At 38.1% G+C, this 24474-nt stretch overlaps 2 non-coding genes across 2 annotated transcripts; both read right to left on the reverse strand.

Moving 5' to 3' along the window:
* Nucleotides 1–18401: 18401 nt before the first annotated feature.
* LOC120577978 (small nucleolar RNA R71) lies at nt 18402–18508 on the reverse strand. Its single transcript, XR_005643954.1, has one exon. It is a non-coding gene; the product is annotated as a small nucleolar RNA R71 (small nucleolar RNA).
* A 2620-nt stretch (nt 18509–21128) lies between these two features.
* Nucleotides 21129–21235, reverse strand: LOC120577958 (small nucleolar RNA R71). The gene has a single exon (XR_005643934.1). It is a non-coding gene; the product is annotated as a small nucleolar RNA R71 (small nucleolar RNA).
* Between the last annotated feature and the right edge of the window lie 3239 nt (nt 21236–24474).

Here is a 24474-nt window from a genome sequence, read left to right on the forward strand (position 1 = left end):
CCGTTCTATTAAGTATCCAGCTGGAATCATAGAAGATGTCCCCGTTAAGGTAGGAGAGGTATATATCCCCGCCGATTTTGTTGTGATGGAAATGGAAGAAGACAACCAAGTACCAATTCTTTTGGGAAGACCTTTCCTTGCCACTGCAGGAGCTATCATTGATGTAAAAAAGGGTAAGCTTGCCTTCAATGTAGGTAAGGAAACTGTTGAATTTGAACTTGCTAAACTAATGAAAGGTCCCTCCATTAAGGACTCTTGTTGCATGATAGACATAATCGACCATTGCTAGAAAGAATGCTCTTTAGCATCAACTGCACATGATGGTTTGGAAGTATGCTTGGTTAACAATGCAGGTACAAAACTGGAAGGAGAGGCAAAGGCTTATGAAGAACTGTTAGATAGAACTCTTCCAATGAAAGGTCTAAGTGTGGAGGGGTTAGTAAAAGAAGAACCAACACTTCTACCCAAGGAGGCACCGAAAGTAGAACTCAAAACACTTCCATCAAATCTAAGGTATGAATTCTTGGGCCCTAACTCCACCTATCCTGTTATTGTAAATGCAAGTCTCGATGAAGTAGAAACTGAAAAATTGCTTTATGTCCTCAAGAAATATCCTAAAGCCATAGGTTACACCATTGATGACATTAAAGGAATAAATCCTTCATTATGCATGCATAGGATACTTCTTGAAGAAGACTATAAACCCTCCATTGAACACCAAAGAAGACTAAATCCCAATATGAAAGAAGTTGTGAAAAAGGAAGTCTTAAAACTCCTAGATGCAGGTGTTATTTATCCAATTTCTGACTCCAAATGGGTTAGCCCCGTGCAAGTTGTACCAAAGAAGGGTGGTCTCACAGTTATTAAAAATGATAAAAATGAATCCATTGCCACTAGAACCGTCACCGGTTGGAGAATGTGTATTGATTATAGGAAGCTTAATAAAGCAACCCGTAAAGATCACTTCCCTCTCCCTTTTATAGACCAAATGTTAGAAAGGTTAGCTAAGCATTCGAATTTTTGTTACCTAGATGGCTATTTTGGATTTTTCCAAATACCCATTCACCCTAATGACCAAGAAAAGACAAATTTTACATGTCCCTTCGGGACCTTTGCCTATAGAAGAATGCCTTTTGGTCTCTGTAATGCCCCTGCTACTTTTCAAAGATGCATGATGTCTATTTTTTCTAACTTCGTTGAAAAGATAATGGAAGTCTTTATGGATGATTTTTCTGTGCATGGTTCTAATTTTGATGATTGTTTGACTAACCTTGAAAAAGTTTTGGAAAGATGTGAACAGGTGAACCCAGTCTTAAATTGGGAGAAATGTCACTTCATGGTCAGAGAAGGAATTGTCCTAGGACACTTGGTTTCCGACAGAGGTATAGAGGTAGACAGAGCAAAAATCGAAATTATTGAAAAAATGCTACCTCCCACCTCAGTTAAAGAAATTAGAAGTTTCCTAGGACATGCAGGGTTCTACCGTCGTTTCATCAAAGATTTCTCATCAATCACTAAGCCACTAACCAGCCTGCTTCTCAAAGATGCAGACTTTACCTTTGATGATTCTTGTTTGCAGGCATTTTGCAGGTTGAAGGAAGCACTAATTACCGCCCCAATCATACAACCACCAGATTGGAACTTGCCTTTTGAAATAATGTGTGATGCAAGCGACTATGCGGTTGGGGCAGTATTAGGTCAAAGAAAGGACAAAAAGATGCATGCCATATACTATGCCAGTAAGCCCCTAGATGGGGCACAGGTAAACTATGCCACGACAGAAAAAGAATTGCTAGCAGTTGTCTACGCCATTGACAAATTTCGGCAATACTTGGTGGGATCAAAAATCATTGTTTATACAGATCACTCGGCCATAAAATACTTGCTAAACAAAAAAGATGCCAAACCGAGATTGATCCGATGGATTTTGCTCCTCCAAGAATTTGACCTTGAAATAAAAGATAAAAAGGGCGTAGAAAATGTTGTCGCTGACCACTTGTCCCGACTTCGGGAGACCAATAAGGATGAGTTACCCTTGGATGACTCATTCCCAGATGACCAACTATTCTTATTGGCACAAACTGACGCACCTTGGTATGCAGATTTTGTTAACTTTCTTGCAGCAGGAGTACTACCGCCCGAGTTAAACTACCAACAAAAGAAGAAATTCTTCAATGATCTCAAGCACTACTATTGGGACGAGCCCTACCTCTTCAGAAGAGGCTCAGATGGGATTTTCAGGCGATGCATTCCTGAAAACGAGGTAAGTAGTATTCTAACTCATTGTCACTCCTCTTCTTATGGCGGCCACGCCAGTACACAAAAGACTTCTTTCAAAATTCTTCATTCTGGTTTCTGGTGGCCATCACTTTTCAAAGATGTGCATCTCTTTATCTCTAAATGTGACAAATGTCAACGCACCGGTAGCATCACTAAAAGAAATGAAATGCCTTTGAATAACATCCTTGAAGTGGAAATTTTTGATGTTTGTGGTATTGACTTTATGGGACCTTTCCCTTCCTCTTTTGGGAATCAGTACATATTAGTAGCCGTTGACTATGTGTCCAAATGGGTTGAGGGCATTGCTTCACCCACTAATGATGCACAAGTGGTTATAAAAATGTTTAAGAAAGTCATTTTCCCTAGATTCGGAGTGCCACGAGTTGTGATAAGCGATGGAGGGTCTCACTTCATTTCAAGACATTTTGAAAAACTTTTGCACAAACTTGGAGTGAGGCACAAAATTGCGACACCCTATCACCCCCAAACTAGCGGACAAGTGGAGGTCTCAAACAGACAAATTAAAGCTATCCTTGAAAAAACTGTTTCCACCTCTAGAACAGATTGGTCAAATAAGCTTGACGATGCCCTTTGGGCCTATCGAACGGCTTATAAAACCCCCATTGGGATGACCCCTTTTAAACTTGTCTACGGGAAATCTTGTCACCTTCCTGTTGAGCTCGAGCATAAGGCCTATTGGGCAATTAGAAACCTCAACTTAGATCCCAATTTAGCCAGTGACAAAAGAAAACTTCAATTAAACGAGCTAGAAGAACTTAGGATGGATGCTTATGAGAATGCCTGCATTTACAAAGAGAGAACTAAGACCTGGCATGACAAGAAAATCATCAAAAGGCACTTCAAAAGTGGTGACCTTGTGCTGCTCTTTAACTCTAGGCTAAAGCTCTTTCCAGGTAAACTGCGATCACGATGGTCCGGTCCTTTCCAAGTTCGCACAGTCTACCCTTATGGGGCGATTGAAATCTTTTCTGAAGAAACAGGATGCTTCACGGTTAATGGCCAACGGCTTAAAATCTATAATACCGGAGAAGTAAATGAAGTAGTGGCTGATTTCACCCTTAGTGACCCACCTTAAGGATTTTCATCCTCACCTTCGTCAAGCTAGTGACGTTAAAAGAGCGCTTCGTGGGAGACAACCCACCAATTTAATTGCTTTCTTTGTTTTCTGTTATTTCTCTTTATTTTGTAGGTAAGTGTCCGAGATTGATTAAGAAACGCAAGAAAATCAAAGTTCCAAGAACCAAAAAGGTGGCACGGCCCGTGCTTGACTTGGCACGGCCGTGCCAAGAAACACAACCACATCTCCAATAAAGTTGGCAGAATGATGGCACGGCCCGTGCTACATCTGGCACGGCCGTGCCAACCTGAAGGCCTCCGGAGTTTAAAATTTCGACAAATTGTGAGCTTTCCGCACCCTTTCTCACTTTTTCCTTATTTCTTTCGTTTCTATCATTTGAATCATTGAGGACAATGCTTCTCCTAAGTGTGGGGGGAGCCTAATAAAGTGTCTTTAGTCATAGTGTTTCCAAACTCCCTTGAACTTTATTCTTTTGTTTCGTATTATTGTGAAAGGCATAGTTAAGTAGCTAATTTTTATTGAAAAAAAATCATGACACAAGAATTTTCATTGTCTCCTCTTATTTTGTTGATTCTTGTACATAAAAGCAAACTCTTGTGTTTTAAGTCTTCTTGATATAACCACATCTTGTTTTAAAGTGAATAAAATTCTCCAATGAGAAAAACACAAAGTTGCTTCCCTTGAGTAAATGTATGAATAGGTATTTTAAGGAAACGCGTTCTAATCTTAGTGGTGCATTAACCTTTAAAAATTCTCAAAGCGCCAGTAGTATAAGTAAGTATAAGGGAGATCATAAAAATCCAAAAAGCCAAAAAGCCAAATAATTCCAAGATCTCATCACTGAATCTAGATTGGGGAAGGAGGTAGGCCCTCCGACTTCCTACGTGAAGGTGATTGTTATCTTGAGAAAAACTTTAAAAAGCATTGTTGAAACTAGATTGGGGAAGGAGGTAGGCCCTCCGACTTCCTACGTGAAGACGATGTTTTAAGGAATACCATTGAATCTAGATTGGGGAAGGGAGTAGGCCCTCCGATCTCCTACGTGAAAATGTTGTTCCTTAAATAAAGAACTTAAAATGTGCATATGGCAAAGAACAAAGATTCTCAAATACTCCCATCTCTCTTATATGAATTATAGAAGGAATTTTTCTTGGTTAGTTTAGTGCTAGGATTAGACCATGTTTCCTCATAATGCCTATCTTATACAGGAGCAAGAAAAGGGTTGGACTTCACACACACACTCACTTAAAACTTGATCGTTGGGTAGAATAAAGATTTCAAGAAATACTTGAGTTTGTGATTAGTGTACATTTGGGATTTAAGCCCTTGAGAAGACATGTGCTTTAATTTAATTGTCATTTGATTTAACTGTTGATGCTACTATGTTTATGCCTTTTGCTTGAGGACAAGCAAAGATTCAAGTATGGGGGAGTTTGATGAGTCATTTATATGTTATTTTAATATGCTTTTTAGTTTAGTTTTAATTAGATTTTATATAATTTTATATTAGTATTATTTCCTTTTTAGGATAGTTTACTTTAAAATGCAATTTATTATATTTCAGGGAAGAATATTGGATGGAGAGAGTCTTGGAGCAAAAGAAAGGGATTTGGAGCAGATTGGACACAAAAATATGAAGATTGGGAAACAAAATATATCTCCCACAAGTCAGAAGCCTGGCACGGCCCTTGCTAGCCTTGGCACGGCCGTGCCACCCTCCAGATGCCTTTTGCTGCTTTTGCTTTGACTCCAAGCTATTCTATTTTGGCGCACAATCTACCGAGGAATATTCTAGGAATATACTTGCTTAGATTTTAAGTCAATTGTGTACTATAAATAGAGTAGCTAGCCATCACTAAATATTCATCTTTACTTGGAATACAATAAGTGACAATTGCTTTTCTAAATAAAATTCTTTTCCTTTCCTTTATTTTCTTGTCTTTTACTTTCATGCTTTCTCTCTTCTCCCCCATGTCTACGATGAACATGAGTGAGTAGACTTCTTCTTGTCTTTGGATTGTTGGATAAGTCTAAATGACATAATCCTAATCAAACCAAGCCCTAAGCCTTAATCTTATGTAACCCTAGTTTCTTATCTGAATTCACCGTCTTAACATGGATTAACCATTATCAAACTGTGGAAACGAAAGTGGAGGGTTTGATAATTGTTCGTCCATTATTCCAAATATCAATTCATAAAACGAAAGTGGAGCTTTGATATTCGAACAAGTGAATTCAGACAAGGATTGCAAAGTCAGCGAAATAGGCTTTGCAATCTTTGAGACATATAGTTTCGATCTTCAAGGGAACTAATAACAATCAAGTCAGCGAAATAGGCTTGGTTGTTAGAGGAACCAAAATCCAATAGTAATCAAGTCAGCGAAATAGGCTTGGTTGCTAGAGGAACTTAAGAGAAACTGTCTTGAGAAATTAGGTCTAACATAACATTATAAGCTTATGGTTTTGGTTTGAGAATGACTTGTTATTTAGATGAAACCAACGATCCCAAGGCTCTTTTATTATATTGCTTTTTTAACCGTTTAAAAACCCCCAACTTACAATTCTCTTCTCTCTTCTAATCACCTCTAAAGGTTAATTAAGTTGAACTACTTCCTGTCGGAACGATACTCTTTTATACTACTTCGGTAAGACCGTGCTCTTGCGGTTTTATCTCATCAGTACATCTGGAATCTCATCCGGAAAAACTTCAGGAAATTCATTCACCACTGGTAACCTGTCAATCACCGCTTGATTTTCTAACGACAAATATGCGATTAAAGAATACATCAGAATTCCATCACGCTCCAACTGCTTCAACTGTTTAGTAGATAGGAACTCTATTCCACTCTCTTCTTCCGCAAAAGAAAAATGCACCGTCTTGCTAAAACAATTGATATGAACTCGGTTATACTCTAACCAGTTCATCCCAAAAATAACATCCATTCCCGTCAACGGTAAACACACTAAGTCGACTTTAAAGTCTCTACCAAACATAGACAACGGACACCTTAGACACACAAGAGAAGTAGTTACTGAACCCTTAGCTGGAGTTTCAACAACCATTTCCCCTTTCATATCAGAAACAACCAAACCCAACTTATATGCACATTCAATAGCAATGAAACAATGAGTAGCACCAGTGTCTATAATAGCAATTAAAGGAGTACTATTAAAGAAACAAGTACCTCTGATAAGTCGATCCTCACTAGTGGTTTGCGTGCCAGTTAGAGCAAACACTTTACCACCGGTCCTAATCTTCTTGGGCTTCTTGCATTGCGAGCTAATATGCCCCTCTTCATCATAGTTATAACAAACAACATCACCACGCTTGCAATCAGCTAGAGTGTGTCCTTTCTGACCACACCTGAAGCACTTCTTCTCATCTTTAGTACAAACATTACTCTTGTGGCCTTTCTCGCCACACTTGTAACAAACAATCTCAGCAGGAGCATCTCTCCTATTGGGCCTCCTCTCATCATTCAACCTCTGCTTACCCTTGTCAACAGGAGCACTATACGGCTTCGGACGACTCTGCTGTCCTTTGCTCCTTCGATCACTCATCACCTTGTAATGAGCTTTCGTGTCCTCCTCATAGATTCTGCAGCTACTTACCAATTCAGAGAAGTTCCTGATCTTCTGATACCCAATGGCTCTCTTGATGTCAGCTCTCAAGCCATTCTCAAACTTTATACATTTGGAGAATTCAGCTGTCTCCGCAGTATAATGAGGGTAGAACTTAGCAAGTTCCACAAACTTTGCAGCATACTCTATGACAGACATGTCACCCTTCTTCAGCTCCAGAAATTTAATCTCTTTCTTTACTCGGACATCTTCCGGGAAGTACCTATTCAGGAATTCTCTCCTGAACACAGCCCAGGTCACTGCAGCTCCATCCTGTTCCAAGACAGGTAACAAACTTTCCCACCAGTCATCTGCCTCCTCAGCTAGCATGTGCGTTCCGAACCGCATCTTTTGCACCTCTGAGCATTGCATGACCCTGAAAATTCGTTCCACCTCCTTAAGCCACTTATGGGCACCATCGGGATCATACCTTCCTTTGAATGCTGGTGGATGATTCCTCAAAAATGTCTCCAGCATCCTCACTTCACCATTACCAGCTCCAGCATTCAGTTGCTGTCCTACAGCTTGAGCAACAGCCTCAAGTGCAGCAGCAATAGCAGCATCGTTACGACCCGCCATCTTAAGATTGTACATAAGAAACAACAATTCAGAACAACAACAAAAACAACATTAGAGTTGACACTCTATCCTAGGTGACTCAATACGACTTTACTATTTGGTTGGACGGACCAACCTGCTCTGATACCAATTGGAACACCCCGTTACCCAAAATCAATTTAATAATAAATAATTCATAATCGGAGTTAGAGTTGTCAAAACGGGTGGCCCGGCCCTACACGGGCCGCGGCCTAAACGGGCCGGCCCGTATTAAAAATTATATATTTTTTTATTTTAAAAAAGTACTATAAAACACTGCTATAATTTTTTTATAAATAATATTTTTAATATGTTTAAATAATGTCTAGCACAAAAGTAAATTGTAAACATTTTCGTACAAACGTCGTAAACTAAAACGACGAGGAAAATGATTTTAAATAAATTAGATATGTTATGGTTATAGATATTTATATATTCAATCTTTAAAACTATAAATAACGAAATAAATAAATATAATTTTATATTACATTTATATTTGTGTTAATTCATTGAATTTTCACTTTTGATTTTTACTTTGATAATCAACTAAGTAAATAATTATTTGAAAAATATATATAATTTATAGAATTTTTTTTGTTATGCGGGTTAACGGGCTACCCGCGGCCCATTCGGGCAAGCCCTAACGGGTACCGGGCTTTTAAGGGCCGGGCTAAAAAGCCCTATTAAAATTCGGGCTCAATATTTTAGGCCCAAGCCCTATATTTATTCGGGCTATGGGCCGGTCCGTTTTGACAGCTCTAATCAGAGTAAATCCCAAACGGGCATGTCACACTACTTTTTAAAAATTTCTTAAATAGAACATAAAACTATTTAATAAACACCCTTCATAAACAACAATAATTTTGCAGCGGAAATATTTCTCAACATTAATTTCAACATTAAATCCTGGCACAAAGGCCTCAACATAAATTCATCAACATTGTTCAAAATTTGATACATAGGAATGAAAAGTAAATAAAGTAATTCCCATCCCGACGTATCAGAGTCCTAGACATTGAGCCACCACCTACTACTCAGGATCACCTGCAAGTTACCCAAGAAGGGCAACATTTTCAAGTAGAAGGGGTGAGATTCACAACAATAAATATGGATAATGAATGCATCAATTGAATCTAACACCTTATCATAATAATAATTTATCAACATATATAAATATCATCATTATCAACATCAACAACAAATGGTAATTAAAACCAACAACATAATTGGTCCCAACAATGTAAACTTGTCATTAAAGCTTGTATGGTAAATATCCTTAATACTATTTGGTTTAGAAGAAACCAAATAAGATTCCAAGACAAGGTGCTTCATTGGAAATCAGCCATCAATTTAATTATTGCTAAAACTTCCATTGCCGGTAATAACACCAAACAAACGGCAAGAGGAGACATGTTAGAGTTTCGTATCCTTAAAGCTTGCAAGGTCAACACCAAACCTCCCAGAGCTCCAACTATCAAAGAAGTAATATGGTCACCCCCTTTAGCTTCTTGGATTAAAGTGAACACAGATGGAGCTTCCACAAAGAACCCAGTTAAAGCTTCTGCAGGTGGTATTTTTAGAAATAGTGTAGGTGAGTGCATTGGTTGCTTCTCTCAATTGCTTGGAAGTAAAGATGCTCTCCATGCTGAGCTGGTGGCGACCATGATTGCCATTGAAATAGCCTATCTCAAAGGTTTTCAAAATGTTTGGCTTGAATCAGACTCCCAATTAGTTATTTTGGCTTTCAAGTCAAAGTCAGTGGTTCCTTGGTGCCTCAGAAACAGATGGCAAAACTGTTTATTTAGACTTAGAAATATGAGATTTGTGGTGTCACACATATATAGGGAAGGGAATGCTTGTGCTGATAGCCTTGCAAACTTGGGCCTCTCTTTCTCTTCTTTTGATTTATTTTGGTCAGATATTATCCCTGATTTTATTAGGGGAGAGTACATTAGGAATAGGTTGGGTATGCCCAATTTCAGGTTTAACACCTTTTGAAAAGGTTTTGGTTCGGTCCCCTTTTTTTGAAAAGGTTTTGGTTCGGTCCCCCTCCCGCTTTTGTGCTTATGCAACTAACTCCACTTGTGTATATCTACATACAACTCAACAAATGCATATATATGTATATGACTCACCACTCCATAATTCAACACTTGTATGATTTAATGAATGTACACATACAACACGGTCATCAACAGTTCATCTTTAATCAATCCAACCATCCAGTAAAAGGCATAATTAATCATAATCATGTTCATACACCAAGTTCCATTCAAAACATCCAAAATAGAATTCAACAACTCAAATACTGGGCAACTTGCCTCGCGAGTACTTCTACTCGCTATGGCGAACTCAAGGATAAGGGTCACTCGCAGTGGCGAGTTCAAGGCGAACATAAAAAGGCTGCTCTCGGGAGTTTTGACATTTTTCTCACTAAATCTTCATTTTTAAGTTCCCTAATCATCTTTTTAATCTAAAAATTGCTCCAGTCCTCTCCAAAGTCATCTAGGTACTCAAAACTAACCAAATTATGGCTTATAACAACAATTTGAAAATCCAGGTTTCCTCACTGGTACTCGCCACGGCGAGATGTCTTATTTGCGAGGCGAGCCATGAAGTTGCTCTCTCGCCAAGGCGAGCTCATGCTACTCGCGAGGCGAGCAATGAATGTCTGTACGGGAGAATGCAGGTTTTTCCCAAAAATCCTATTTTCCTCAAATTCACTCCCCAAATTAGTTTACAGATGTGAAATGAAATGCTGTTCACACTCAGAACCCATTTCTAACCCCAAAACATCGCTCTCTACGCTCAATTCACTCAAAACCCAAAAGACTCTGAATAATTCTAAAATAAATAAAATAACGACTAGGGCGTTACACATCTAATAGTTTTGGAGTACAACTCACAGAAACCATTTCTGGATTTATGCAGGGTGCATAAAGATTTCCTTATGCACGATAACAGCGCCCCCTTTAGTTATAAATAGAGGAGCCATCAGACTTGTATAATTCATCTTCGAATCTTGGGAATTCTTTGTGACAATTATTTCTTTGAATCAAAGTTCTTTATTTTATTTATTTTCTCTTTCTTTATTTTCCTTGTTCTTTATAATTCTGCACTTTTACTTTCAGCCTTTTACTTTCATGCCTTTCTTCTCCACCTCTTTAATCTTTTTGTCTACGATGAACATGAGTGAGTAAATTTCTTTGCCGTGGGATTGTTGGATGATTCTAATTTTATTTAAATCTATTTTCTAATCTAATCTCACCGTTTTTAATTCATATTTCAAATACTAATTGAAGCATCGAAAGAAGAAGGTTAATATTGGACATGTGAGATTAGACAAGGTTTACAAAACATGAGAATAGTCTAATAAACCTTGAGACCTTAAAAGTTTCGCTCATAATGAGTTTCAATAGTGATCAACCATGAGAATAATAGGCGTGATTGTTATTGAAACACACTCATTGATTCCGAGAGGAACCTTGAAACGCCTTAGAGAAACTTGTCTTTAGAAATAGATTTAACATAAGATTAAATTATAGGTTTAATTGTAAGTGATTTGTCATTATGATGAACCAACAATTCCGAGGTGCTTTTTATTATTTTATTTCAACCAAATTTGCTAAACTTCTAAAACTGAACTCTTCAGCTAATCAAAATGGAAATGAGAATCAATAATTACAACAACTCCATGTGGAACGATATTTTTACTATTTCGATAAAACCGTGCACTTGCGGATTTCACACATTAGAGCTCTTATAAAATGGGCTACCAAAAAGAAGATGCATCTTGTTGATACAGGTAGTACCAAACAATTCTTATAAGCATTCCTTCAACCATGCAGTCCCATACCTGCACGGCCTCGGGATCCCTCTCATTCTGGTGTGATTCAATAGATCTAGAAGTTGTTGGGAGTCGCTCATAGTCGTGCCAGCGACCACTCCCCGCCCTCGTCAGCCTTGGGTGTTAAAGTTTTTTTTTTATTAGGGTGATGGCTGAATTTTATGCAAACAGTCGAATGGTTAAATGGGCAAATTGCTCATTTGTGGTGTTGATCCCGAAGAATAAAAAGCCAGTAAAAATTTCAGAATTCAAGCCCATATCATTGATAGGTTTCATTTACAAAGTTATATCAAAGGTTTGGCAAATAGAATGAAAAGTGTGATTGATTTTATCATATCAGGCACACAAGCGGCGTTCATTTCATGCAGGCATATTCTATACGGGATATTAACTGTGAATGAAATTATGGATGAGGCAAAGAGAAAGAACCAAGAAGCGTTGTTGTTTCAGGTTGATTTTGAGAAGGTGTATGACTCCATTGATTGGAACTTTCTGGATTTTGTAATGCTCAAAATGGGGTTCCATGAGAAATGGAGGGAATGGTTTCGTTTTTATGCTTGCTTCTGGGGGTCTTCGGGTAAAGATCCTCTCCATTTATAACTTTTTCCATTTGTTGCAATTTGGAGAGAGATAGACACAAAAAAATAAGTGGTGGGTCCTATCACTAAGTGGATCCCACCATCATTATTTTCTATGTGTCTATCTCTCTCCAAATTACAACAAATGGAAAAAGTTATAAATGGAGAGGATCTTGATCCGCTTCTGGGAGTCTAGTTATAAGCTCTGATTAAGAACGTTGTCGGAATTTATGTTTATTTTCTTTTGTTAGATTATTTTGAGAAACCATGATGTGTACGATGATATATATTGAGATGTTAGTGTTATGTTGTTTTATTTTATAAATCCGATACGACTGTTTATGATTATGTAAACAATTATGTATGTTTTGGATTATTGAAGGCGTAGCATTTTAAACCTTGTATTTATTTGTTGATTTATTATTAAATATTATATGTGGGATTTGAGGGTATTTCAAAATCTTATGAATTCTAAACACCTCAAATTTATAACCATAAAAATAGTGCAACCACATATTATGTTTCTGTTGATATATTGCTTTTGGAGTTGTTTCTGACATTACTTACGGCAAGTGAAAGAGCTTTGTATGCTATGAGTATTATAAATAATTGGTAGTGAAATGGCATGGGAAGTCAATGCAGACAAATGCCGAACGTTCACTCAATTTCCAACTCCAACATCGAAGAAATGCATCCAAACTCGAAATGGAATGTTAATCTCGCTTTCTCGTTTCATGCAAAATCTGCTAAGCATGCACTCCCATTAAGTTATTAAGGAAAGAGACCGCATTCAAATGGAGCGACGAATGTGAAACTGCATTGACTCACTTAATGACCGCACTTTCTCAACCTCCGGTTTTAGAGTGTCGGCAGTCACCTATAGATCAGATACGATCAATATATATATATATATATATATATATATATAACAAATACTTTTTTCCGACAAAATGAAAGAAAGGGGCTTAATTATTGAAAATGGTTCGACTGTCACTGTCGTGGAACTTATTTTTTTCCGTTATTATAATATGAATATGATATTAAACTCCAAGATAAATAAAGATTGTAGCCATAGCTTATAACGAAGAGAACTGTTATTTTATTTATGTAAAGTTTGTGGGAAAAGGAGTGGGAAAATGGATTAGGTATATCCGAGACACCAAAAAAATAAAAGTATATAAGAAAGAAGTCGGCCTAAAGGATTCACCTAATTCTGATTCTTAAGAAACGCCAAGTTAACAAAATCTCAATATTGAATGAAGACTTCGATTTAGTTTAGGGATGTTTGCACTGCGGTTTGTTTCGGTTTTGAGACTAAAAGTGATCTGAACCGCAACTTAAAAAAATATGCAGGTTAGTTTGTTTCAATTGATTTTTAAAATAAAATTCGAACCAAACCAAACCAAACCAATGCGGTTTGGGTTGGATCGGTTTGTGCAGTTGTTATCGAAACAATTCAATTTTTTGTTTACAACATCAAAATCAAATTAAAAAGCTAAAACGCAACATACTTCCAACAATGTTTAAAATTTCATCTAACAATATTCCCAGCAACATAAATCAAATTAAAAATGTGTGCAAAAAAATAATATTTTTCTGTAACGAGTGCAAATATTAAGATTTTATCATTCTCTAAAAGTTCAAGTAACACATAAAAATATTTTAGAAATAAAAAGTAAAGAAGAAACTTAACAAGAGAAAAAATATGTCATGTTATAGAAGTTTTCATTAAGTTTCTATGAGTATTGGTTTAGGTGACATATGTTTAATTAGTGTTTTTCTTATGTTACGGTTTGATTTAGTTTAGTTCGGTTGAAAAATAAAAACCACAAACCGAACCAGACCAAGTGGTTGAGTAAAAAATGATCTTAATACTAGAAAAGGCAAAATTAGCGAGGGAAATTAGTGACGGAAAAAATGAAATTCCTCACAAATTCCTTGGTCGCAAAATTTAGTGACAGAATTAGAGAGGGATTTTACGTTTTCCCTCACTAAATTTTCCTCACTAATTTTGAAGGTGAGAAAAACACAAGAAGGGGGGGGGGGGGGGGGGGGGGGTTGAATTGTGTTTTCTTTTTCTCAAGATAAAATCTTCTTCTGATCACTTCAGAAGCTGTTTGAGAATGCTTCTGATGTGATAACACTTCAGATGCAATAGAATTGCTTCTGATGTGCAGTTCATAATTGGATATGCAGCGGAGTAAAAACATAGTAGAGAGAAGAAAGAGAGACACAAACCGGAAGTAGTCCAGTCCCCCTTGCACTTCCAAGGAGATTGTCACTAAGTTTAATCACACAGATTACAACTGCTCAATACTAAACCTAGTATGAGACTTCACAAATGCTCAAGCACGCAGGCAAGACACTTCCTTTGCTCAAGCACTAAAGCAAGAGACTTCCTATGCTCAAGCACTAAAGCAAGAGACTTCTATTCAAACAGAATTACACAGAAAATTGTTTGAGTTTGAACACTTGATATACAATCTGTGGTGTTCACAATAGTATTGCTTCTGATGTGCAGTTCAGAATTGGATACGCAGCGGAGTAAAAACAGAGTAGAGAGAAGAAAGAGAGACACAAACCGGAAGTAGTCCAGTCCCCCTTGCACTTCCAAGGAGATTGTCACTAAGTTTAATCACACAGATTACAACTGCTCAATACTACACCTAGTATGAGACTTCACAAATGCTCAAGCACGCAGGCAAGACACTTCCTTTGCTCAAGCACTAAAGCAAGAGACTTCCTATGCTCAAGCACTAAAGCAAGAGACTTCTATTCAAACAGAATTACACAGAAAATTGTTTGAGTTTGAACACTTGATATACAATCTGTGGTGTTCACAATAGCATTGCTTCTGATGTGCAGTTCAGAATTGGATACGCAGCGGAGTAAAAACAGAGTAGAGAGAAGAAAGAGAGACACAAACCAGAAGTAATCCAGTCCCCCTTGCACTTCCAAGGAGATTGTCACTAAGTTTAATCACACAGATTACAACTGCTCAATACTACACCTAGTATGAGACTTCACAAATGCTCAAGCACGCAGGCAAGACACTTCCTTTGCTCAAGCACTAAAGTAAGAGACTTCCTATGCTCAAGCACTAAAGCAAGAGACTTCTATTCAAACAGAATTACACAGAAAATTGTTTGAGTTTGAAAACTTGATATACAATATGTGGTGTTCACAATACAATGCAAATGAAAGACTCTAAGAATTTCTAAGATATATCAAATGAACACAGAAATTCTAAGTGCTTTTTGTGAAACAAAATTGGCAGAGTTTGGGCGCTTTTTACTTGTTGTCTCTCCTCTTTGATCTTCAAGTCGTTGAGATCTTTGAGATCTTTTGCCTTATATAGAGATGTGAAAGAGTCGTTGAGATCTTTAAGCACGTCAATAGAGTCGTTGAGAAACCTTAATCAAATACCAATGATCTTTTGCCTGATTTGGAAGTTGTCCTATGAAGGATCATGTTCAATCCATTCCTATCTTGAAGGAACATTTCTGCATGCAGAGCTGTTTTTCTTGTCTTGTCTGAAATGAGATCTTGTTCTTCTAGGACTGTCTTTGTTTCCAATGATTAGCTCCTCAAGATGTGAAGATTTGTGCTTGAATTTGGATTGAATTACATGCTGAGTGTTATCTTGAATATCTTCAGAAGCATTTTCATCCTGTGCTTCTGGATTTGATTCAGCTTCTGAACTTGACTCAGCTTCTGGGTTTGATTCAGCTTCTAGATTCTTTTCAGTGTCAGAAGGTTGATTAGATTTTGGTGCATCTTCAGAATCATGTGTACCTGCAGTGCTTTCAACTTGCTCTGGAGTTTTACTTCCAGGCTCCCTATCATCAAATTTTACATGCATAGATTCTTCTAAACAATGTGTATCTGAATTATACACTCTGTATGCCTTTGACCTTTCAGAGTAACCTAAAAAGATTCGTCTTTGAGCCTTGGCATCAAATTTCTTCAGATAGTCTATGGTATTTAGAATGTAACATGTACATCCAAATTGATGAAAGTAAGAGATATTGGGTCTTCTTCCTTTGAAGAGTTCATATGCAGTTTTCTCCAGCATAGGTGTGATGTAGATCCTATTTTGGACATAACATGAAGTATTAACTGCTTCTGCCCAGAAATGCTTAGCTAAATTATTTTCATGGATCATGGTTCTGGCCATTTCTTGTAAAGTTCTGTTCTTTCTCTCTACAACCCCATTTTGCTGTGGAGTTCTAGGAGAAGAGAATTCATGGACAATTCCATGTTTTTCACAAAAAGATTCAAATGGCTCGTTTTCAAATTCTCCACCATGATCACTTTTGACTTTCAAAATTTTCAGTTCTTCTCAGACTGTATTTGAGTGCAGAAGCTGCTAAACACTTCACATGCATAATCTTTACTTCTTAGGAATTTTACCCAAGTCCATCTGCTGTAATCATCAACAATGACTAATCCATATTTACTTCCATATAAGGATGCAGTGTTAACTGGTCCAAACAGATCCATATGAAGTAACTCTAAGGGTCTGGAGGTTGATACAATGTCTTTGGATTTGAAAGAAGTTTTAACAATTTTCCCTTTCTAGCATGCACCACAAAGTGCATCTGAATGATAATCAATGTTAGGCAAACCTTTGACAAGTTGTAACTTGCTAAGTTTAGAGATTAATCTCCAGTTAGCATGTCCTAACCTTCTGCTGAGTCATTTATTGACTATTTTAATATGCTTTTTAGTTTAGTTTTATTTAGATTTTATTTGATTTTATATTAGTATTATTTCCTTTTTAGGATAGTTTACTTTAAATTGCATTTTATTATATTTCAGGAAAGAATATTGGATGGATTGAATCTTGGAGCAAAAGAAAGGGACTTGAAGCCGATTGGATGCAAAAATATGAAGATTGAGAGACAAAAATATGTCTCCCACAAGTCAGAAGCTTGGCACGGCCCGTGCTAGCCTTGGCACGGCCGTGCCACCCTCCAGAGTGCCTTTTGCTGCTTTTGCTTAGATTTTAAGCTACTCTATTTTTAGCCCAAATGTAATAGCTTAGATTTTAAGTGGATCGAATGCTATAAATAGAGTAGCCATCCATCACAAATATTCATCTTTACTTGGAATTCAATAAGTGACAATTGCTTTTCTAATTAAAGTTCTTTTCTTTTCCTTTATTTTCTTGTCATTTACTTTTATGCTTTCTCTTTCTCCCCCATGTCTACGATGAACATGAGTGAGTATACTTCTCCTTGTCTTGGGATTGTTGGATAAGTCTAAATGACATAATCCTAATCAAACCAAGCTCTAAGCCTTAATCTTATGTAACCCTAATTTCTTATCTGAATTCGCCGCTTTAACATGGATCAACCATTATCAAACTGTGGAAACGAAAGTGGAGGGTTTGATAATTGTTTATCCATTATTCCAAATATCAATTCATAAAACGAAAGTGGAGCTTTGATATTCGAACAAGTGAATTCATACAAGGATTGCAAAGTCAGCGAAATAGGCTTTGCAATCCTTGAGACATATAGTTTCGATCTTCAAGGGAACTAATAATAATCAAGTCAGGGAAATAGGCTTGGTTGTTAGAGGAACCAAAATCTGATAGTAATCAAGTCAGCGAAATAGGCTTGGTTGCTAGAGGAACATAAGAGAAACTGTCTTGAGGAATTAGGTCTAACATAACATTATAAGCTTATAGTTTTGGTTTTAGAAGGACTTGTTATTTAGATGAAACCAACGATCCCAAGGCTCCTTTTATTATATTAATTTTCAACCGTTTGAAAACCCCCAACTTACAATTCTCTTCTCTTCTAATCATCTTTAAAGGTTAATTAAATTGAACTACTCCCTGTCGGAACGATACTCTTTTCATACTACTTCGGTAAGACCGTGCACTTGCGGTTTTATCTCATCAAGTTTTTGGTGCCGCTGTCGGGGACTAAACTAATTTGATTAACTCTTTCTTTGTGATTAGAACTCTCTTCTCTTCTTCTTTTCTTCTACTTCTTTCTTTTGTATTACCACTAACTTCTTGGGTTCTTGGTTTCTTATACGAAGAAGTAAAAGTCTCGGAGAATTTATTCCTGAGATCGAAAGGTTTTTGCATAAGAAAAAGAGAGAGGCACAAAATAATACTGCTATGGCTGAACGCACTCTCAAAGAGTATGCTACTCCTTCAACGGAAGAGCCACAAGCTATTATCGTGTACCCAACGGTTGCGGGTAATAACTTCGAAATCAAGCCTGCACTACTCAATTTGGTGCAGCAAAATCAGTTTTCTGGATCACCCACTGAGGATCCAAATCTCCATATTTCTTCCTTCCTTAGACTCAGTGGCACCATAAAAGAGAACCAAGAAGTCGTAAGACTTCATCTCTTTCCCTTACTTAGAGATCAAATTACTCGTTTCAATCAAAAAGATGGGGAGTCTCTCTATGAGGCGTGGGAGCATTTCAAGGAAATGCTTAGACTTTGTCCCCACCATGGCCTAGAGAAGTGGCTTATAGTCCACACGTTTTATAATGGCTTGTCATATACCACTAAGATGTCTGTTGATGCAGCTGCAGGTGGAGCTCTAATGAACAAAAACTATACGGAGGCTTATGCTTTGATTGAAGACATGGCTCAGAATCACTACCAATGGACCAACGAGAGAGCCGTCACCACTCCTACTCCCTCTAAGAAAGAGGCAGGTATATACGAAGTCTCTGAATATAACCACCTTGCTGCTAAGGTTGAGGCATTAACCCAAAAATTTGAAAAACTTAATGTTAATGCTGTCACACCTTCTTCTGCATCCCCTCCTTGTGAAATCTGTGGTATATCCGGTCATATCGGTGTTGATTGTCAGTTAGGTAGTGCTGCCAATATTGAGCAACTGAATTCCGCTCAGTATAACCAAGGAACGATGCCGAATCAAAATTTTTACAAAAATCCTCAAGGTTCCTATGGACAAGCAGCACCACCTGGCTATACAAACAACCAGAGAGTGGCTCAGAAATCAAGTTTGGAGATTTTATTGGAAAATTGCATTGCTAATCAAAATAAAAATCTTCAAGAATTGAAAAACCAAACAGGATTTCTGAACGACTCTCTCTCCAAACTCACTACCAAGGTTGATTCTATCGCCACACACACCAAAATGCTTGAGACCCAAATCTCCCAAGTGGCCCAACAAGTGGCCACCTCTTCTCAAACACCAGGAGTCTTTCCTGGTCAACCTGAAACAAACCCCAAAGCCCATGTCAATGCTATTTCTCTTGGGGGCAGTAAGTTAGAAGAGACTGACGAGTCATTTATATGCTATTTTAATATGCTTTTTAGTTTAGTTTTATTTAGATTTTATATAATTTTATATTAGTATTATTTCCTTTTTAGGATAGTTTACTTTAAATTGCAATTTATTATATTTCAGGGAAGAATATTGGATGGATTGAGTCTTGGAGCAAAAGAAAGGGATTTGGAGCAGATTGGACACGAAAATACAAAGATTGGGAAACAAAATATATCTCCCACAAGTCAGAAGCCTGGCACGGCCCGTGCTAGCCTTGGCACGGCCGTGCCACCCTCCAGAGACCTTTTGCTGCTTTTGCTTGGACTCCAAGCTATTCTATTTTGGCGCACAATCTACTGAGGAATATTCTTGGAATATACTTGCTTAGATTTTAAGTCAATTGTGTACTATAAATAGAGTAGCTAGCCATCACAAATATTCATCTTTACTTGGAATACAATAAGTGACAATTGCTTTTCTAAATAAAGTTCTTTTCCTTTATTTTCCTGTCTTTTACTTTCATGCTTTCTCTCTTCTCCCCCATGTCTACGATGAACATGAGTGAGTAGACTTCTTCTTGTCTTGGGATTGTTGGATAAGTCTAAATGACATAATCCTAATCAAACCAAGCCCTAAGTCTTAATCTTATGTAACCCTAATTTCTTATCTGAATTCACCGTCTTAACATGGATTAACCATTATCAAACTGTGGAAACGAAAGTGGAGGGTTTGATAATTGTTCGTCCATTATTCCAAATATCAATTCATAAAACGAAAGTGGAGCTTTGATATTCGAACAAGTGAATTCAGACAAGGATTGCAAAGTCAGCGAAATAGGCTTTGCAATCTTTGAGACATATAGTTTCGATCTTCAAGGGAACTAATAACAATCAAGTCAGCGAAATAGGCTTGGATGTTAGAGGAACCAAAATCCAATAGTAATCAAGTCAGCGAAATAGGCTTGGTTGCTAGAGGAACTTAAGAGAAACTGTCTTGAGAAATTAGGTCTAACATAACATTATAAGCTTATGGTTTTGGTTTGAGAAGGACTTGTTATTTAGATGAAACCAACGATCCCAAGGCTCTTTTATTATATTGCTTTTTAACCGTTTAAAAACCCCCAACTTACAATTCTCTTCTCTCTTCTAATCATCTCTAAAGGTTAATTAAATTGAATTACTCCCTGTCGGAACGATACTCTTTTATACTACTTCGGTAAGACCGTGCACTTGCGGTTTTATCTCATCAAGTTTTTGGCGCCGCTGCCGGGGAGTAAACTAATTTGATTAACTCTTTCCTTGTGATTAGAACTCTCTTCTCTTCCTCTTTTCTTCTACTTCTTTCTTTTGTTTTACCACTAACTTCTTGGGTTCTCAGTTTCTTATGCGAAGAAGTAAAAGTCTCGGAGAATTTATTCCTGAGATCGAAAGATTTTTGCATAAGAAAAAGAGAGAGGCACAAAATAATACTGCTATGGCTGAACGCACTCTCAAAGAGTATGCTACTCCTTCAATGGAAGAGCCACAAGCTATTATCGTGTACCCAACGGTTGCGGGTAATAACTTCGAGATCAAGCCTGCTCTACTCAATTTAGTGCAGCAAAACCAGTTTTCTGGATCACCCACTGAGGATCCAAATCTCCATATTTCTTCCTTCCTTAGACTCAGTGGCACCATAAAAGAGAACCAAGAAGCCGTAAGACTTCATCTCTTTCCCTTTTCCTTAAGGGATAGAGCTAGCGCTTGGTTCCATTCCCTAGAAGTCAGTTCCATTACTTCATGGGACGATATGAGGCGAGCATTCCTCACCCGATTTTTCCCCCTATCTAAAACAGCTAAGCTTAGAGACCAAATTACGCGTTTCAATCAAAAAGATGGGGAGTCTCTCTATGAGGCGTGGGAGCGTTTCAAGGAAATTCTTAGACTTTGTCCCCACCATGGCCTAGAGAAGTGGCTTATAGTCCACACGTTTTATAATGGCTTGTCATATACCACTAAAATGTCTGTTGATGCAGCTGCAGGTGGAGCTTTAATGAACAAAAACTACACGGAGGCTTATGCTTTGATTGAGGACATGGCTCAAAATCACTATCAATGGACCAACGAAAGAGCCGTCACCACTCCTACTCCCTCTAAGAAAGAGGCAGGTATACACGAAGTCTCTGAATATAACCACATTGCTGCTAAGGTTGAGGCATTAACACAAAAAATTGAAAAACTTAATGTTAATGCTGCCCAACCTTCCCCTGCATCCCCTACTTGTGAAGTCTGTGGTATAACTGGTCATACAGGTGTTGATTGTCAGTTAGGTAGTGCTGCCAATATTGAGCAACTGAATTACGCTCAATACAACCAAGGAATGAGGCCAAATCAAAATTTTTACAAAAATCCTCAAGGTTCCTATGGGCAAACAGCACCACCTGGCTATACAAACAACCAGAGAGTAGCTCAGAAATCTAGTTTGGAAATACTGTTGGAAAATTGCATGATGAATCAAAATAAACAACTTCAGGAGTTAAAAAACCAAACAGGATCTCTCAACGACTCTCTCCAAGCTCAATACCAAGGTTGATTCCATCGCCACACACACCAAAATGCTTGAGACCCAAATCTCCCAAGTGGCCCAACAAGTGGCCATCTCTTCTCAAACACCAGGAGTCTTTCCTGGTCAAACTGAAACAAACCCCAAAGCCCATGTCAATGCCATTTCTCTTGGGGGCAATAAGTTAGAAGAGACCATTACCAAAGCCAAATGTGTCAAGGGAGAGAGTGTTAAGCTTCTAGGTGAGAAGGATGCGATAAAGACACCGCTTGATAAGAACAAGGCCCTTAACCCATTAAGGCTCACTAAGCTCAACTTGGAGGCCCAATTTGCTAAATTCTTCAACATACTTAAAAGGATTTGCATTAAGATTCCCTTTACTGAAGCCTTGTCTCGTATGCCTCTATACACCAAGTTTTTAAAAGAAATTTTTTCAAGGAAAAAGGCTATGGATCACAAAGAGACAATAGCTTTAACTAGGGAAAGTAGTGCAATCGTCAAGAAGCAACCCCCAAAGCTTAGAGATCCAGGTAGTTTTGCCATCCCTTGTGTGATAGGGAAAGAAACCGTTGACAAGGCCTTGTGTGACTTAGGGGCTAGTGTAAGTTTGTTGCCCTTATCCCTCTTCAAAAGGATGGGAATAGGAGAGCTTAAACCTACCGAGATGATCTTGAAGTTAGCGGATCGTTCTATTATCCCTCTCGTTGGCTACATCGAGGACATACCCGTCAAAATAGAAGGGATATATATCCCGACTGATTTCGTGGTGGTTGACATAGAGGAGGACCATGATGTCCCTATAATCTTAGGACGACCCTTCCTAGCTACTGCAGGTGCTATAGTAGATGTTCAGAGTGGTAGGATAGTTTTTCAAGCGAGTGATGCGATGATTGGATTCGAGTTGGAAAATGTTATGAAAGGTCCCGCTCTTTATTCTTGTAACATGATTGAAGTACATAATGTGAAAGAACGTTTCCTAGCGTCAACTACACAATATGATCTCTTTGATCCTTTCTAAGGACACTTTCTTAACGTCAAGCTAATGACACTAAAAGAGCGCTTCGTGGGAGGCAACCCACGCATTTAACTGCTTTCGTTTTGTTTGTTTTTGTTGTTTTGAAGTTATTTTGTAGGTAATTGTCCGAAGGTGATTCAAGAAAACGAGAAAAATTTTGAGGCCCCATGTCCAGAACCTTGGCACGGCCCGTGCTCACACTGGCACGGCCGTGCCAGACCTTGCCTACCCAGGTAGGCTATTTGCTCGTTTTTCCCTCATCTTCTTCCTTCACTCTCAAACACAAACATCTCTCTACCTTCACCTTCTCTCTAAAACCTCCATAACCATAAAACCTCAAACCTCCACACCCACCCCAAATCTCACCAATTCCCAAAATTTCTCCACCCAATCAATCACAAACACCATTCCAATCATAACCCACCATTCAAAAACCAATTTCATCCATCCAAACAACATCACCCAAATTCGTAACCCTCATAAACCTAACCCAAAAACCTAAAATTCTCCACCAATCTCATAACCCAACCCCCAAAACTCACTTAAACCTTCACCACAACACTAATCCAACCTTTTCCACCAAAACAACCTTACCCAAACCACCACACCAAAGGCAAGGTCAAGGCAATGACTTCAAAGAGAAGTGGAAAGGAAGTTGCAAGCTCATCCGAAGGACCTCCCCCAAAGAAGAAAGCACAAGCCAAAAATCATGGCATCATCTTCCGGGACAACAAGCAAAGGGATAGGTACAAACTTCTAATCTCTAAACCTCTACAACCTTGCAGGTACCCTGATAACCATGACATGAATAAGCTAGGTATTAAAGATAATGTGTTGAATCTGCTAGAAAGGTTAGGATGGGTTGATATGTTCAGACCTATGCGAGGGTATGAGAATTTCACCTATGAATTTTTAAGTTCTATTGTTTTTACGAAAGATAGGTTAAACTTTGATAACCCTAACCATAGAGTTTCTTTCCGGCTTTTGAATATTGATTACGAGATGTCTCTTCAGCACTTCTGTGATGAGATGGGCTTCGCAAATGCGGGGTTCATCCACGACTCTTGGGATCAAAATTTAAAACCGGTTGACTATCAACCCGCCGCCTTTTGGGAGCAAATCACCGGTCTTGACCAATTTAACACACGTGCCAACAAAGCTAGCAACATTCACAACCCCGTACTTAGGTACCTTCAAAGGGTTATGGCTTGCACCATTAGGGGACGGAAAGAACTAGGGAACACTAGGAATGATGAACTCTTCATGCTTTGGGCTATGCTGCACAACCAACCCATTAACACTTGTTTTTACTTGCTTGACTACCTTTCCCTTATAGGAAATAGGTCCGATAGTAGGGGAGAAATAGTAGTTGGTGGTATCATAACATACATAGCTGGGCGATTCGGTGTGAGTGAAGACCTAGGGATAAACAAGATCAAGGGTAACAATAGACTAAACATAGAAACTCTCATCTCTATGAATTTCATAAAAACTCGAGTCCCCTTTGTCTATACACTCCAACTCAATGTGCCCATCTTGATTTTATTGCCTAACCCATCTCGAACTAACACCGAGGTGGAAGCAAATTTGTTGTATGTTGATGATGACCCACAGGTGCACATAGAA

This window comes from Medicago truncatula, chromosome 1, assembly GCF_003473485.1.
Source record: "Medicago truncatula cultivar Jemalong A17 chromosome 1, MtrunA17r5.0-ANR, whole genome shotgun sequence".
NCBI classification, from domain to species: Eukaryota; Viridiplantae; Streptophyta; class Magnoliopsida; order Fabales; family Fabaceae; genus Medicago; species Medicago truncatula.